The sequence below is a fragment of the Schistocerca piceifrons genome, chromosome 5, assembly GCF_021461385.2.
Source record: "Schistocerca piceifrons isolate TAMUIC-IGC-003096 chromosome 5, iqSchPice1.1, whole genome shotgun sequence".
Lineage (NCBI taxonomy): Eukaryota > Metazoa > Arthropoda > Insecta > Orthoptera > Acrididae > Schistocerca > Schistocerca piceifrons.
In genome coordinates, this window is record NC_060142.1 from 22,847,053 (window position 1) to 22,864,637 (window position 17,585).

General features: G+C 37.3%; 1 protein-coding gene across 1 annotated transcript in view; it reads right to left on the minus strand.

Annotated features, from left to right (window-relative positions):
* The window catches only part of LOC124798107 (heterogeneous nuclear ribonucleoprotein K), a 67,696-nt gene extending 57,287 nt beyond the window's left edge, over window positions 1–10,409 (minus strand). Inside the window, exon 1 of the mRNA XM_047261359.1 lies at window positions 10,279–10,409. The gene's annotated coding sequence lies outside the window, so the exon portion shown is untranslated. The remainder of the gene's footprint in view (window positions 1–10,278) is intronic.
* Between the last annotated feature and the right edge of the window lie 7,176 nt (window positions 10,410–17,585).

Sequence of the window (17,585 nt, forward strand, 5' to 3'; positions counted from 1 at the left end):
TAGTAAATAGCCAAATAAAATAAAATTCACTAAAACTTCATGAGAATGTACATGGTTATTTTTCATTACATTACCAACTGTAAAACTAAATGCCACCAGTGATGAAAAAATATAGATGAAAAATATACGCCAGCAAGATTCAAACCACTGCCTCATTCATGACCACCTTGTGCAGCACTACTCTACCACAATGGCTTCTTTACCCATTTTCCCAGAATTGCCAGAGTAGTGGACCTTACCACTTACATTCTGATGTTTCAATGGCCCAAGTTGGGAAGCAAGGAAGGGAGCAGCTCTAAAGGTGTACAAACTTGAAGTAAATCCATGATCCCAACATCGTGGCCTCCCCTTGTCAGTAAGAACTAGTGACATTTTAACTACAATCTCTCATATTCAGCTTAGATTTTTATCAAGAAAACAAGGCAAATATTTTTTTCAACTGTATAAGCTATTTCATTTTTGATGTCCACATTTAGCTATCACTGACACACAGCTGATGAGAAGTAGACCTAGTATTTAAAATAAATTTTTGAAGGTGTTTTACAATACCATCTTAAACACAAGATTACTTCAGATAGCAATCCCAAGCTCATATGAAGTTGACACTTTCAGAATATGTACAGAAATACAGTATCTTATATGTATTTGATATCTACTTTAAAAATTTCTCATGGGAAGCAAATCAAAGTTTTCCACTGACACTGGGCATCACATGAAATAGATATTGAGCAATATTTGTTTTGGCTAATCCAGTTACAAATTGCAAAAACTAAATGGCAAACATCTACTTAAACACCAGAGACAATACATCTAACAAATCTTAGATGGGGCAACTGGTGTAAACAGGACAGCACAAACAAAATCTGAAAACTGCTATTCCAAAATAAAATTAATGCTCTAGATTCTACATATACCCATTGGCTATAACAGTGTTTATCTAAACAATTCATACAGTATGCCACTCTGCCCAAGCCGCAATCTAAGTGTAGAAGTCGGTCATCAACAATTATACTTATCTGAAGAGAATAGACATGTACAAGGATTGACTGAAAAGTAATGCCTCCAACTTCTTCAATTGGGTTTGGATGGGATATTTTAATAAATCAAATGCAGAAATAATCCCTAGGATGTGATCTTTAATTACCAATATTCACTTTCCCACATAATCACCAGCCAACTGGATACATTTCTGCCAACGATGAAAAAGTTTTCTAAAGCCGTCACAGAAGAAGTCGACTGTTTCCGCAACCACAGCCTCATAGTTCTCTCAACATTGTCATCTCTTGTCACACAGGTCAGATGTCCTGCCACAAGATCTTTAAACTTACTCGCCAAACACGCAGTACTCAACGCAATCAGCATAAACTGCCCTCATTCTCTGATGAATCTTCTTTGGGGTGACACCTGCTGTCAAAAATTCAATGACTGCACATTGCTTAAATCACACTGGCCAATGGTCTGCACAGGGCTCCACACTTTACACTGTAACAACACTACTGTTCAATATTAAGGCTTTTGCCAACTGAAGCTGTAGAGGAGAGGCTACGGGACAAGCCAGTAACTGCTGAATACCAATGCTGGCAACTGGTTAGTTATGGAGATGGAAGCATTACTTTTCAGTCAACCCTCAATGTATTCAATTACGCAGTAGTGCAGTGTGTACTTTCAATGGTCAAACATTTCCAGCAGCAATGTCTGACACTATTCTAAGTCGTCATAATATTTTCTGAACACAGGACCTTTATTTTATAAAAACAATTTAATTAAAATTTTATACTTTACACAGTACCTCAATTTCTCAACACCATCTCACTGAAACAGCTTTAGGAGTATAATCAATAAATTAAAAGCAGACTGAGTACATGTGTCCAGAATTTTATGAATAATAAATCTATTGTAAAGGTGCCACATATCTATTTAAATCAAGTGCATAAAATTGATGAAAGAAATGACACTTTTCAAATAAACCACCTAAGCATCTGCTATTAAAAAATTTAAGAACACCTGAATCTCGGCAGTTGGGGACTTACACTGTCATCAATCCAGGTATAGTTACTACCATTGCCACACACTTACTTTGCAATGTGAAGTACATCAGCAGTATCATGGTTAACAATAGCTCTTAAGTAAAATGTGGGAAAGTTCTTGTAGAAAGTAAATATTTTCGGTTATACTTTAACACCCATCCAAAGCAAGGAAACTTGCTAACTTTCGAAGTTGTCCACTGACAATCTACAGACCCACCCAATGCAGTGCGGTCAGACTACATGGCAGGTATGTGTGTGTGTGTGTGTGTGTGTGTGTGTGTGTGTGTGTGTGTGTGTGGGGGGGGGGATGTAAGCATATTCATCTATCAACCACCCAACACGTCTGCTTTTTGGTGAGTGATCTTTAATCCTGAAGTATTTACATTTGTAAAGTCAATTTATTCTCAAGCTTTTACAAAAACTATCAAATATGACAAGTTTTACCATTCTGACAGTTAACAAAAATGCAGATTTTGCCACTGATGGTCCTTATTAACTACTTTTCAAAAGGCACATAGTATTTTCCTCAAATTCAAGCTAAGACAAAATTTAATTACTTTTCACTTTGCTGCAAAAAAACAGCATTTACCGCTTCAGCTCTACGATTTCACGAATTAATAATTCTCGTTTACTATTTATAACACATACTGACAACAGTACACTTCGTATTTACATATTTTCAATACTATATTCAGAATACTGGATTTATTAACAGCTTACACTGCATGTTACCACTTCTGCACACATTTAACTGACTATGGAAAAATATTAACATTACCTACTGTCAAGCAGGTTTCATTAAGTCACCTAAGTCTTCCTGGATAGACTAGTTCCCGTAATTGCTTTTCTTCAATACGCATGGACCTCCCTAAATTTCCAAGGCTTTCCTTTCTCCTTGACTTTACATTTTGCAGAACAGTTAAATAAATCTGACAAATTTTATTATGAAATTACATTGTATTGTGACATTACAAGAACTCCAATATGTATATATACTACTGTCCACCACAAAATTGTTAATGAGATTAGGCGCAGGCTTGGACTGAGGAAGAAACAGGTCCCATTTCTATGAAAGCAATCTGGCACTCCAATTAAGTAAGCCATACTTTAATTTATACATGTGTTATGTATTACTCTCACATTAAAAACCAAGCACAACATGAAATGTAACTTAAAAAGTTTAACACATCAACAACAGGTGCTTTAGCACTACAGCATGTAGTAGACGTACAGGCAGGGAGTCACGTCAATGCTAAACAAATTTATACTGAGCAAGTCTATTCAAGAAGAAATACCATGCACATAATCCATTTCAGGAGACATACCATCAGACCTAACAATCTCACAAGTGAACAAACATTGTTATCTAATTAGCCCTAGCAATGCAAATGTCTGGCGAAAACAATGACCCCATACATTCAGATAATGTGATGTATTTAATATGAACAAAAGCCGTATCTCTTGCAATATGTGGTTTCTTTATTTACCCTTTAGCCTTAAATTTAATAACAGAGTAATCACACTATGCTACAGATCAATCTTACCATAACCTTTACATACTTTATGCTCTACACATCTCCCTCCAAAAATATAATCAAACTAACGAGACCAGCGTGTGAAATAGGGGTTTTCTGGGTGGGGACAAACTGAATATAAACACACACAACCCCAAACCACACAAAATGACAAAAACACAAAATTCCCAAATTCTTCTACACTTACAATATTGACAGCACTCAGTCACTTCCCTTCACCTAAATATCTGAATTGCAATTGTCAATACCACAAAACCAACAACTAAAACAATAAAAATTGGAATCTGACACTTCTGTTGACCTATACAGGTCGACAGCAGCTCACGATACCAAAACGCACAATGACGAATTGGAATCTGTCACTTCCCATGACCTTTATAGCTCAAATACAACTGACGATACCAAAAAAATTGAAATTGAGTCCTTCCTGTAAGATACATAAATCAACCACAAGTGCCAATACCAAATCACCAACCCAAGCAGTAAATAACACTGACCCAAGAACACATGAAAACCCCACCAATCATCAAAACAGGATAACAATAAACCCAAAAAACGACTACTTACAAAAAAAAAAAAAAGATCCAACACACACACACACACACACACACACCTCTAATACACTGCATTTCACTATCTCTGCCACAAGCCCAAAAAGTTGTAGAAACTTCATGACAGACAACATGCTGTCCCCCATTTCAGCCAGCAGACACACACGATTAAACTTAGAAGTCATATCCATACCTAACAAAAGAATTCGCAAATTGAATTAAACGACTTATCGCGAGTCAAACAGCAAACCAATAACAGCAAACACCGCAACAACAAACGGAAACTTAATTGTTAACTCACTGAAATTAATTTCTGTTCAACAGTCATGACCGATAAATGCACACTTTAAGCACCGACATCCAAATGAACCCAATACACACACACACACACACACACACACACACACACACACACACACACACAATCAATCACCACCAACCGCAACAAGACGACATCTACAATCACAACACACTCATAACTAAACTCCACACCACAACACCCTTCCATCACAGGTCAAAGCCAACAGGTGGGATTCGATGCCCCTGTTGACCTCTATATTTATTAGCTCCACCAACTAATATTGTCACATCAACCTAACATAGAACTGGCTTATGTCTGTCATTTGGAGGTGCAGCTGTCACCAGGTGACATGGCTGAAAATGAGCACCAGTGCCTCATGTTCCAAATAAAACAATGTTAATAATCTGTAAACAAAATAAATTTAACTTGCTTTTATTAATTTTGCTTACCACTATAAAAGAAATGGCAGAGCCCAACTGCATGAGCCACTCAAAACACCAAAGTTTCTCACAAGGAAATCAAAGTGGCAAAAGGGAAAGATGTAAATATGAAAGTGACTGTATGAATAGTGAAGTGGGAACTGCAATGCTGAAGCATGTAGGACTTTGATGGGAAAGACAGTTGCTGCATACCAGAAATGTAGAGAAAACTTGAAAGAAAAAGAAGCATCTGTACAAATGGCTCAGGTGACAAGTCACTAAAAGCAAACATCAGTTCAAGATAATTGGCAGTGATTTGGAAAACAGGTCAAGACTAACAGTAAACAGCATAAAGAGCTGCTTCAAACCAGTCCTTAGAACAAAGACAACATTAAGTACACTTCACATGTCTCACAGACAAAAACACAGGGAGATGGATATTTCCAGGTTTCACCCTGAAGACTAACAAAGGTTAGAGTGTCCCCAGAAAATCTTTGTACAATTTGTTATTTGTAACATTACCCACATATGTCCTAAAGGAAGACAATTTAGTAGTAAGTCAGCAACACCAAAGAACTTCACTGAAATGTAACTGATTTACAGCATAGTCTAAATTACAACTACAGCAAGAAATTCAGAAAACTTGTATTATGACAAATCTAAGCAATATTTTTATGTATATTATGTGCAATGCACAGTCCTCTGCACATTCTGATGGACCTAGTTGGTGTCAGCAACTGGTTGTAAATAGGTAATGTGATGAACTGGTAGACATGCTTCACAGCAAGAGAGTAAGCCCATATCCCAAATCCTGACAATGTAAACTGAACATTAGTACATTCAAAAATCAGCAGTTGCCAAACCAGTAACAAATTTGTGGCAAGTAAGCTGAATTGTCAATGTAATGCGAAAAATTATCACCAGTGACTCCCCTCCATCTACAAACTTAAGCAAATCCAGCTGGACATGGGCTAGTCTATATTTGTTTTCTTCAACTCAAGTTGTCACCTTGCAGCCTTCATAAAGCCTGCTTTGTGAAAGTGACCTGTTCAAAATCTCTTGTTCCTGCATGTAAATCAGCAACCAACCTGTGTGTGTGTGTGTGTGTGTGTGTGTGTGTGAATAGATTGCACTCAAGGTGGAGTTCTGCATGTACGTGTATGCTGCAGACTGCAAAAACTATGGCAGCACCTAAAATTGTGAGTTATAATCTATTCTGATAGAGCTCAGTTCTATTACAAAAATGGATTTTATACTTTGTGGCCTTAACCTTATTTTGTTTGCTTTGTTTTCAAAGCACACTGGAAAGTTCCCTAGATCTGTGTTTCTTCGAACTATTGTTCTAATCTGTAAGGGGTACAAAATATCTGAAAGCATGAAGTATATCTTTTCTTGAGGCTCTTATTACTTGTTCCCAATTTTCTTGCTACATTTCAGTTTTTCCCTAGAAAGGATAATACCTCAACCTCACTTTCACCATTCAGATGCCAAACTGCACTGCAGAAATATATCTGGCAATTAGGCACTAGTAGTCAACTGAGCCAATGTCAATCGTGTAAAATGTGCTTAAGGCTGTGAGAAGTGTGGTAATGAATCATTCGGGTAGTACAAAATGTTATCACTTTCAGCACTCAATTCAGCACCCCCCTTGCATTGAACCATCTGATGGACTATACAAACTTTGGTGCTAACCTAAGAGCCATAGAGTGAAAGCACCGTGGCTGACACTGACCAACAAATCCAGAACATCGCCTGAAAGTATGAAATATGGATCCAGATACAGCAATGCTGTGCAGTTAAGAACTTTTAGTTCACTCCAAAGCTAAAAAGTTTTTGATGAAAACAGCCCAGTTACACTGAGCTCATGACAAAATTGAGCCACACTGCTTATGTGATCAATACCTACTACACTGAAGATACAACTCAAGGACTAACCAGTATCACTCCAGCTTTTGGTAGACTTGCTCATTGTGTATGTACACCACAATATCAATTTTACCAATGGACACTGACAAAAGTAGTTGAGAACAACGAAATAAAATGTGTACTAGTTCCAAATGAGCTGATCCACAAGCAAATACCTGAACAGAAGGCATAGGTTCATTTGAGCAGTTGCCAGCAGGCTCATGCACATGCCCAGACCTGAATTCACATATGAGCAGTACCTTCCCCCACTTCTGGCTACTTTAAGTGTGGCTGTTTGCTGTATGAGCAGTAGCAGCAAGTAGCCAGATGCTACCCAGAAAAGCTTTTCTACCATGCCCAAGTTGCCAGATTCACGCATGTGCAGAGCAAGGTGTGTGTGTGTGTGTGTGTGTGTGTGTGTGTGTGTGTGTGTGTGTGTGGGGGGGGGGGGGGGGGATGTCCTCCACGTGACGTGATATTGCTAGTCTCTTTACAGCTCCACAGCGAATGAAAACTAAACAGATTTCTGTGGCTGGGAGCCATTAAGTGAATTAATATACATTCTCAATCACGAAAGACCAAAATAAGTTAGTAGTTTCAATTTTCTGATTTTATATTATATCCACATTACTAGCAATCAACCATTAATGTCTTAATGAAGACAATTCTGTCTTTTGTAGAGAAATTTGCTTCTATTAATTTTTTCCTGCTGAGGCAGTTTACTTGAAACTAAGTGTTTCATTCTGCACTATTGGCTACTTTCAACTACGTTCCATTTCAAGTGCAAATTTTCATTTTCTGGGACAAATGACATACCATAAGAACAAACCAAACATGAGAATACAGTACTAGATCCCCAAGAAAATTGGTATCATGAAACCACATAGAAAAGCTGACTATCAGGTACTTCAGAGTGCTTCTGGACAATCATAAAACTTGAGTGGAATGAAGCATTTTTGTGTGGTTTATGAAATTCCGATGCTGCTGGAGTAGTCTGATGTCCTGTTCCTTTTATGACACTAAGGTCTCTTAATGCTACATATGTACAAACATATGTAACACTGACTAAGCTGACTAGGCAGATTTGGTCAGTAGTTTTGAACTAAATACTTTGCTTCAAATATATTGACAGCTGTAGCAGAAATTTACGAATCTGCCTTCTGTCAAAGTCACCCCACAGCAAAATGTTATGGTACTCTGAGCTGTGGAGTCTAGTTTTGAAATGATATTATGCCAAGAACCGCTTCCTTATTTGCATCCTTTATCTGGGTGGGATATTATGAAACAATTGCTCCAAGTACAACATATCCTCTCAACATGCTTCAGGGCTGCACATGGTCACATGATGCCCCACCACGTACGAAATTCCACGAAAAGTGGATTAGCAGAGCAAGCACCAAGAACAGGCTGCGTACATCATCGTAGCTGTGCATGCGCAGTACAGCCTGTTGTCTGGTAACTGCTCAAACGAACCTCATATCAACAAATTACTTCCCTCCACAAGCAATGCAATACTTGCTTAGTTCCCATGTGTTTGCAGAGGGTGGAGCAGGTAAAGCATGCTCTGTCACAGACTGTTATATAGTAGAAATCAATGAGAAACAAGATCCACCTATATCAGGATGTCCGATAAAGAGGAATATACTATACAACTCATCAGCTTTCAACATTAACGAAGATCCAATGGTATCAGTTGCGATCGTTTTGGACAGGCTAAGCTACAAACGAGTCACCATAATCAGTGCTTTTATCTTTAATTTCGCATTTGTTGGCTTCAACTCAACCAAACTCATCTTCCATCTAACCTACATCTCAGGCTAATGTACAGTTCAACATGTCACTACAACCAGTTCTGTTTTTACATTCACTGACTTGCCAACATAGAAAAATGAAAACAACAAAGTAAGTCACTGCAGCTATTAACATTGCACAACTGGTCAATGTAGACAATTATTGCTCTGGAATCAATAATGGCACCTCACCTCATGCTACAACATATCAGGTGCTAGTAACAGCATTTTGGGGATACTTTCCCCCTTTCATTCAGTATCCTAACCTATGAACAGTCTGCTACATCCTATTATGAGCCCAGATTGCTTTGCAATGTACAAGCCCAACAACATTAACCACTTACCTTAATCTCAATTCTATTAAGTATTGTTACTGTGACAGTAGCCCAACTGAAAATAACCTGATTTATTACTACACATTCTTGTCCACTAGAACTGGAGACTGCAGGAGGCTACACCTGACAATACATAACTCAAAGGAGCATTAAGTATAATCTTATGAACTCTTATTGTAGACTTCATCACAGAAATCTTGAGGACAGCATAGTTCTACTGAATTTAGGTTTTAAGAAAACAAGGTCAATAACAAAAGTCAGCCCTTCACAACAGAACTTTACCTTCCTGTAAAGCCTAAACTCTATACAAATGCCATAGCCTACTTATTTTCCGTGAAAATACCACAGCGATCATCCATCTTTGCCACAAGGCTTGTGAAAGGAACTCCATTTAAAAAAGTCTGTTGCATTTCAGAGTCTGCTGGTTACAAAAGCAAATAACAGTTATAAAACGCTTAAAGCACAACAATCGTAAAAGTTCATGACACTATCATAAATACTCTTTTTCCACAATAGCCGAAATCTGAACATTAGTTCAGAACAATCAAGGTAGTGCACGTTGCTTTGAACACAGTGCTGGAAATTTATCACCTCTTGCACAATGCCTTATACGTATTTCACATACACATTACATCAAACTAAAGCTGCACAATTACCGTGTCTGACAACTTATCTAGAAATGAGAACCGAAATCGTGATTACAAGCAGATTCTTCTCCAAGGAAGGAAACTAATAACGGAAACCTCGGAGCGACACCATAATAGCATTTCAAGCTATATTAGATAATTTCTCCTCCACCCGCGTACCCGATCATTTACACAATACATCACGAAGAATAATTTTAAAGTCTCCGAAGAAAAAGCGAATAGAAAATAGCTGGAAAAAACGCCGAAAACGATATCTAATCTATTTTCACCTTTCAATTGTTCCCACTAAGTAATTAAAACTGTCCAGCGTGTTCCTACAACTTTACAGTATAACTGAAGTGCCAACTTAAAGTTCGGCCTACGAAGTCAGCGCAAGACCGTTATACCCCCATTTCGTTTGCGATCAATAATTCGTCTACAACAGTATTTTTACTATTATTAGCAAGCGAGCCAACATCTCTGCATACAACTTGCCTAATCACGTGAGTTCGTCTCGTTCACTATCCAAGGTCAATTAATCTTACGAAGCTGGTACCCTAAAACTCATAAAACTAGAATATTTGATTAGAACAAACATATTTGTAGAACGAAACTTACTTTTCATTATCAAAGATTCATTACTTCCAATAACACAAACTAGCGGCTGAAAATAAGGCGCGTGCAACGAATAAGTGGATCCAAAAAACGAAATTAACTTAATATCAAATACGAATACAAATCTAAACAATTGAGAAGTATGTATTCTAAATAAAACAAGCTACTACGTACCTTCAGAAGTGCAGTAAGTCGCGTATTTCCCACACCAGGCTACCAGCGCGTAAACACTCAACCTAACTCTTCAATGAAAGATGGCGGAAGACGGAACCGTTTCTCGTTCCCGGCTTCCTTGTGCTTCAACTACGCAGATCCAACACTATCGATACGAGATCCACAGATTTGCGTCCACTGGAAAATAATAAACATATCTTTGAAGGCAATGAAATATTTTAATTCTATAAAATTACTCTTATCGTTTATTCACGTATATCGCTAAATATATATGTATAATCAATTCTAAAGGTCGAAAATCTGCTATAGGGCCAGTCATAGCCAGTTATGTAAATATCACAGGTAGCGTCAAAAGAACATTAATTATTATTGCCACAGTGTTTACAAGTTTAGATCAATTTAAAAGAAGCTCATTCGTATACACATATCTTTACAGACTTCTTGTTAGAGACAACCATTAAATTTACTACTGGTATACAACACTTGTTTTACAAATAACTTATTAAGCAATGTAGTGAACAAACTTTACACACATTCCTTCATAACACACACACACACACACATACACACACACACACACTGGTGATCTCTGGGCCATTTTCTGTACCGCAACTTCCCACTTGCCATCCTGAAAAACTGAGTCAGCATCCCTCCATAATGAGTGAGATGTTGAGCTCAGAAAGAGGAAGAGGAGTCAGTATTATGCTATGCATAGCTTGGAGGTAAGTATTTCTAGAAAGGAAAAAGAAGGAAAAAACATAAAGTGAAAGTGTTATGTGGAATGTTGGGCGTTTTATAATCATTACTATTATTATTTATTTGTATAACTTTTTTTCTCAAACCCCTACTCTGTTTTATCTAAGCAATACTTCAATGTATAAAATGTATTGCATAACAGTACTTTTTAGCTGCCTTTTGAAGTAAGTGTATTTTTTGCAATTTCTTTAATATCTTCTAGTAATTTATAGTACAGTTTTATTCCTTGTAGAAAATGCTGTTTTGAGTTTCATGTTTATTTTTTCTTGGTATATCTAAAGCCCGGTCCACACGCAACGATCTGTCTGCGCAGACATCGGCGCAGATGTCTGTACATGCAAAAGATCGCTGCAAATGTGGTGTGTTCACACGACACAAACCCCAATCTACCACTCGCTCGCCATCTGTCGGTGTAGAAAAGAAATATCAGTGGCAAGCGACTACGCTCCCAATAAACGTCAAAAATTTGATTCAGTTATTTTGAAATATGGAAATGGAGGAACTTCTGTTGTGGTCTGTGTTCGCAACTTGTGTTGCAAAAAACATTCGGACCAACCGCAGGAAACAGAGAAAGCGGTCAAAATGGTGTAGACAGTGGCTGCTAAAGCGAAAGCAGTTTTCTCACGTAAATTTTCTGCGAGGGTTGCAGGGCGAACTTAACGACTGGCGAAGTTATTTGCAGATGGATGTCGAAACTTATAATTATCCCTTAAAGCTCGTAATCCCTCATATTATGAGAAAAAATATTTGTATGAGAAGGGCAATTTCTCCTCATGAACGGCTGGCGGTAACATTAAGATTACTAGCAACAGGAAGGAGCTACAAGGATTTGGAATTTCCACTGTAATATCGAAACAAGCGTTGAGTGAAATAATACCCAACACATGTGAAACTATTTACGCTGTCCTGAAGGATGAGTTCATGAATGCAAGTCAAGTAAATTAAGTCTGTCAAGTTACAGATAATACTCCTGCTTGGTCTTGGCGTTTCTTGATCACTAATAAAGCCAAGCAGGTCAAAATACCATAAAGTTGGCTGGTATACTTGTTCTACTCCTACACCAGATCTTCTAGATTTCTGAACTTTGGATAACTCTTTTCGGTAAACAGTTCGCAACGATTTTTTTTTAATTACTGTTTCTCTGTTTGCCGATGCGTCAACTGCCCGCAATTTTTCAATTAGATCATTGTATGCTGCTGTCTTTTTGTCTCGGTCACTATATTCTTTACTTTTAACCTTCCACAAACGAGGGTGGTTTCTATATATTTCAATGAATTCACTTACAAACTCTCGAGAACACTGACGAGTATCAGCCATTTTAATGCCCTGTGCGCACAAATACAAACACTAGACTGAGTAAACAGCTGTTTCGCGCCAGATTTGCGGCGATCTCCTGTCCACACGCTCCAACTTGTCTGCGCAGATGTGGTTTGAACCCACAGATTTGAGAGGTTTCGCTCAAACCTCCAACTCCAACTTCCAGGTTTGCACACACCTCAGGTTGGTGCAAATCTTCTGTCCACACGCAACGATCTGTCTGCGCACATCACATGTGCGCAGACATTTGCGCAGACAGATCGTTACGTGTGGACGGGCCTTAAGTTGAACCAGTCTCTTGTTGCATAGTCATGGACAGAGCTGTTTGTGCAGTAATTACCAATGTTATTTTTTATGTGTACAACTGACTGGTAAATGTATTAACATGGAGCTGTTAAAATTCCCATTGTTTTCAACAGATCTTTACAATGAGCCCGAGAGTATTTTTGGTTTTTATTCTTATGGCTCTTTTCTGGAGCTAGAAAATTGTGTTCATATTTTATGCATTTGTTCCCCAAAAAAGAATGCCATAACTAAGAATTGAGTGTACATATGAGTAATATGTAACTAAACGGCACTGCATGTTACACACTGATGATAGGATTCTAAGGGCATAACATGGTGATGACATTCTGTTTGCAAGTACCATTGTGTTTTCTCATCACTTTAACTGAGAATCGATATTCATTCCTAGAAATTCTGCATTTGTTACACAGTCTATAGAGGTGACATCTACATTTAATTTAACATTATCATTTTTCCTCTTCAAACTGAAATTCACGGCATTAGTTTTCTTTATCTTCAATGTCACCTTATTGCTTATTGACCAATCATAAACGTCCTTGAAAGTTTCATTTGCTTTCTCGGCAAGGAGTTGTTTTTTCAGTGGCTATAATACTTGTCTTCAGTGAAGAGAATTGTTTCACCGTGAGTAACACTACTCGGAAAGTCATTGATGTATATCAGGAACAGTATTGGTCCTAATACACTTCCTTGTGGAACCTCTATATTAATGTATTTTGATTCTGATAAGTGTTTTACTAAACGTTTAGATCTATTTGAAGTATGTTATCTCTACTCTTTGTACCCTATCTGTTAGGTGTGCTGGAAACCAGTCATTAGCTACCCCTCTTATTCCTAATGCTTCTAATTTATTTAATAGAATCTTGTGGTCGATGGTATCAAACACCTTAGAAAGATCCAAAAATATACCTGTGTCAGACTCATCTTTATCAAGAGCATCCAGTACAACTTTTGTCAATTCTACTATGGCTAACTCTGTATTGTTGCCACTTCAGAAACCAAACTGTGATTCACTTAAAAGATTGTATTTATTTAGGTAATTTATTAATCTGTCTTTCATAATTGCTTCTATTGTTTTTTAGAATGCTGACTGCAGGGAAATGGGCCGGTAATTTTCTATGTCTTCTGCATTACCTTTCTGAAGCAAAGGTACAACTCTTGGGTTTTTTAACTGCTCTGGAAATGTCTCTGACGTGAAGGATTCATTTATTATATTAGTTAAGAGGCCTTGTGTTATCCCTATGCATTGTTTCAGTACACACATTAGTACTTCATCTAAGCCTACTGACTTTTTATTTTTTAGTTTTTGAACAGTTTTATTGACTTCATTCTCTGTGGTTGGAAGTAACATCATTGTATTTAGTGCAACGTTATTTACAGGTGTTATATTTGTTTTGGGGAATTTTTGCTGGAACGTCTCTGCAATAATTGAAAAATGTTCGTTTACATAGTTTGCTAAGTGTTGTGGATCATTTATGAACTCCCCCCCCTTCCTTAGCAGTATGTTATTTTGCTTTTATTTTCTGCATTATATATTATTTTCTCATTAAATGACTTTTTGCAGCAATCAGCAACTTCCTATAGATCTTTATGTATCTGTGATAGAAATTTAAGAATTCTGGATCATTGTGAATCTCTCTATGGAACTGAGGTGTTTCAGTGTTTGGGAGGACTTCTTAATACCTGCTGTCATCCATCTGTTTCTGTGAGATGTTGATACAGACATGCATACGCTTGGAAATGCCTCTTCAAAGTTCAACTTAAACTATGTTGAGAATTTAGAGAATTTCATATTCACATTGGTTTCCTTATACATTTCATCCCAGCTTTGTTTTTCTAGTTCTTTTGAAAAATCTTTTATTTCTATTTCTGATAGATGTAGTTAGTAGGCTTCTAGTTTAAGGGAATTATTCGATGCCTGTTTTACTGTTGCTATTTCTCAGAGATAATCTGAGATCTTTTACAGCTACATTTTTCCCTGTCCATATTTATGGCAACATGGTCAATTACTGATGTAGTCGTTGTAGTAACCCTTGTTGCACTATTGACCAATAGGGACATGCCAAAACTCTGAAGGATGTTTGGGAAGAATTCATTTATGATATCAGTGTTGATGTTAATGTTGACCATTATACTTGAGACTGTATCTAGAACTTCTGTTAATTTATTGAAAAAGGTGTCCACACTACCACTGGAAGATCTATACACACACAAACTGATACATTTCCTGGTGATATCAAGCCCTATTAATTCAATAGCTGATATTTCAAAGTGGTTTGTCTTCACTTACCGCACTGAGGTCATGTCTTTCCTGATATAATTGCATGAGCCTCCACTCCTTGAAGTAGTTCTGCACTAAAAGTTTGCCTTTTCATACAATGATAATACTACATGTTGGATTTCTGTGTCTCTAAACCTGTGCACAGTAATACAAACTACAATGCAGTTCAAAGATTGGAGCTCAACTTCTAATAGTTATATTTTATTTTTTATTGGTTGCATGTTTTGATGGAGGATTGTTGTCTGTGAAATGCCCCATGTTGTTATTTCCAATGGGTTGTTTTTCTTTGTGAGATTGCCACAAGACAATCTACATGAGACCCACTACAGTTCATCAGAACTCATAATAAAGGTTTTAGTGCTTTTGTCTTTTCGTAGTCTTTATAGTTTCGAATATCTTCATGGCACATTATTTCTGTGAGAGCTCTGATTTATCGTATTTTATTATGATGATCGTTTCTCCCCATGTAGGTGGGCTCCAACAAAATATTTTCACATTCCGAGGAAGAAGTTCATGATCCAAATTTCATGAGAAGGTCCTATCACAGCCAAAACTGCCTTTGTCTTAGTGACTGCCACCCCAATTAATGTATCATAACCATGGCATACTCTCACTTCCTTCGCCATAATACAAAACAAGCTCCCCTTCTTTGAACTTTTTCGATGTCCTCCATAGTTTCTACCTGATGCGGATTTCACACCACACACCAGTACTGCAGAAGAGTGTGGGAAAGTGTAATTTAAGCACCCTCTACACCTGATACATTTTCTAAGCGTTCTGCCAATAAATCGCAGTCTCTGGTTTCTTTCCCCCACAACATTATGTATTAGATCGTTCTAATTTAGTTATTCATAATTGTAGTCCCTAAGTATTTAGTTGAGTTTATAGCCTTTAGATTTGTGTGATTTGCCGTGTAACTGAAATTTAGTAGAGTCGTTTTAGTGCTCATGTGGATTACCTAGCACTTTTCGTGGCCGAGAGTCAATTACCACTTTTTGCAACATATAGACATCTTTTTTAAATCATTTTGCAGTTCGGTTTGATAATCTGAGACTTAACAATACGGTAAATGGCAGCATCATCTCAAACAATCTGAGAGGGCTGTTCAGATTGTCTCCTAAATCACTGAGGTAGATCAGGAACAACAGAGGGCCTATAACAATTCGTTGGGAGACGCCAGGTATCGTTTCTGTTTTACACGATGACTTCCCATCAGTTATTAAGTGACCTCTCTGACAGGACATGAATCCAGTCACATATCTGAGACGATCCTCCAGAGGCACACAATTTAATTAGAAGTCGCTTGTGAGGAATGGTATTGAAAGCTTTCTGGAAATCTAAAAATATAGAATAAATTTGATGTTCCCTGTCGATAGCACTCACTACTTCATGAGAATAAACAGCTAGTTGTTTTTCACAAAAACGATATTTTCTTAATTCCGTTGGCTGCTTGTCAATAAATCGTTTCCTATGAGGCGATTTATAATGTTTGAGCACATTGCAGTTAGTTTTTCGTGCATATGTGTGTGTGTGTGTGTGTGTGTGTGTGTGTGTGTGTGTGTGTGTGTGTGTGTGTGTCTGTGTGTGTGTGTGTGTGTGTCTGTGTGTGTGTGTGTGTGTGTGTGTGTTAATAACGCATCATAAGATCACGCGAGAATACATACACCATATTCACTACAACTTCTTTTCACAGGCAAGTGTTTTTATTTTTGATAGTGTTAAGACTTTAAGACTTTCTGTATTCAATTGTCCGATAAAAAAATTACTTTGGAGTACCTATATGAACCTAAAATAAATTAGGAATAGCTCAGTGTGAAGAACATTAGTCTTTTCCTTTTAGAAATACCTCAGGGTTGTAATGGAACGACTTCTCACATGAATAATAATTTATAGTTTTGCAGGTTCACATGGAGTAACAAGTATTGCGTGTACAGTTATTATTATTTCAAAGGTGACCACTTTCTTAACTGTGAAAATCTTGACAGTTGAACAAAAGACAGCCATGAAGCAGCGACCAGAAGACTCTGTCTTCATATCGATATCACTTTTTGCAAAACAAATGAAATTAACTTGACTTTAGTCTGTTTTGTGCAAGAAATTAATTGTACCCCTTCTCCTTTTTAGTTTACGCCACGTAGTATTGGGGCAATTTGAAAAATAATTTACCGTTTTGCAAATTGCAGCCAACAAAACTAATTACAACTCAGGCTCTACCACACCATTAATGTCTGAAAAAACGAACAGCTAATTTTTCATACATGTAACGATGCTAATTCAACTGAAATAAGTAGTTTGATTGTCAATACCAACATATATCTGCCAGAAATACAACATACACACGTCTCCATCCACATACTTGTCATAGGAAGAACCAAAGCAAAAAGATTATGAAAATCTGTTTCATTATTAAAGTATCTTTACTAAAAAACATGGATTATCGTGAAATATCGATGCTGCTTTTCATGTACGTCCAGAGAGATAATTAATATTTTTAAGTACTCCTTTGTACACAGAATAACAGTTCGTTTTCATGTCAACCATAAATAAATGTTTCTCTTTCACAAAGGACCGGCACAACAGTATACACTCCAAAATCCTACTGTAATTTGACGTTAGTGATGTGGGTATGTAACTCAATGAATAACTCCTA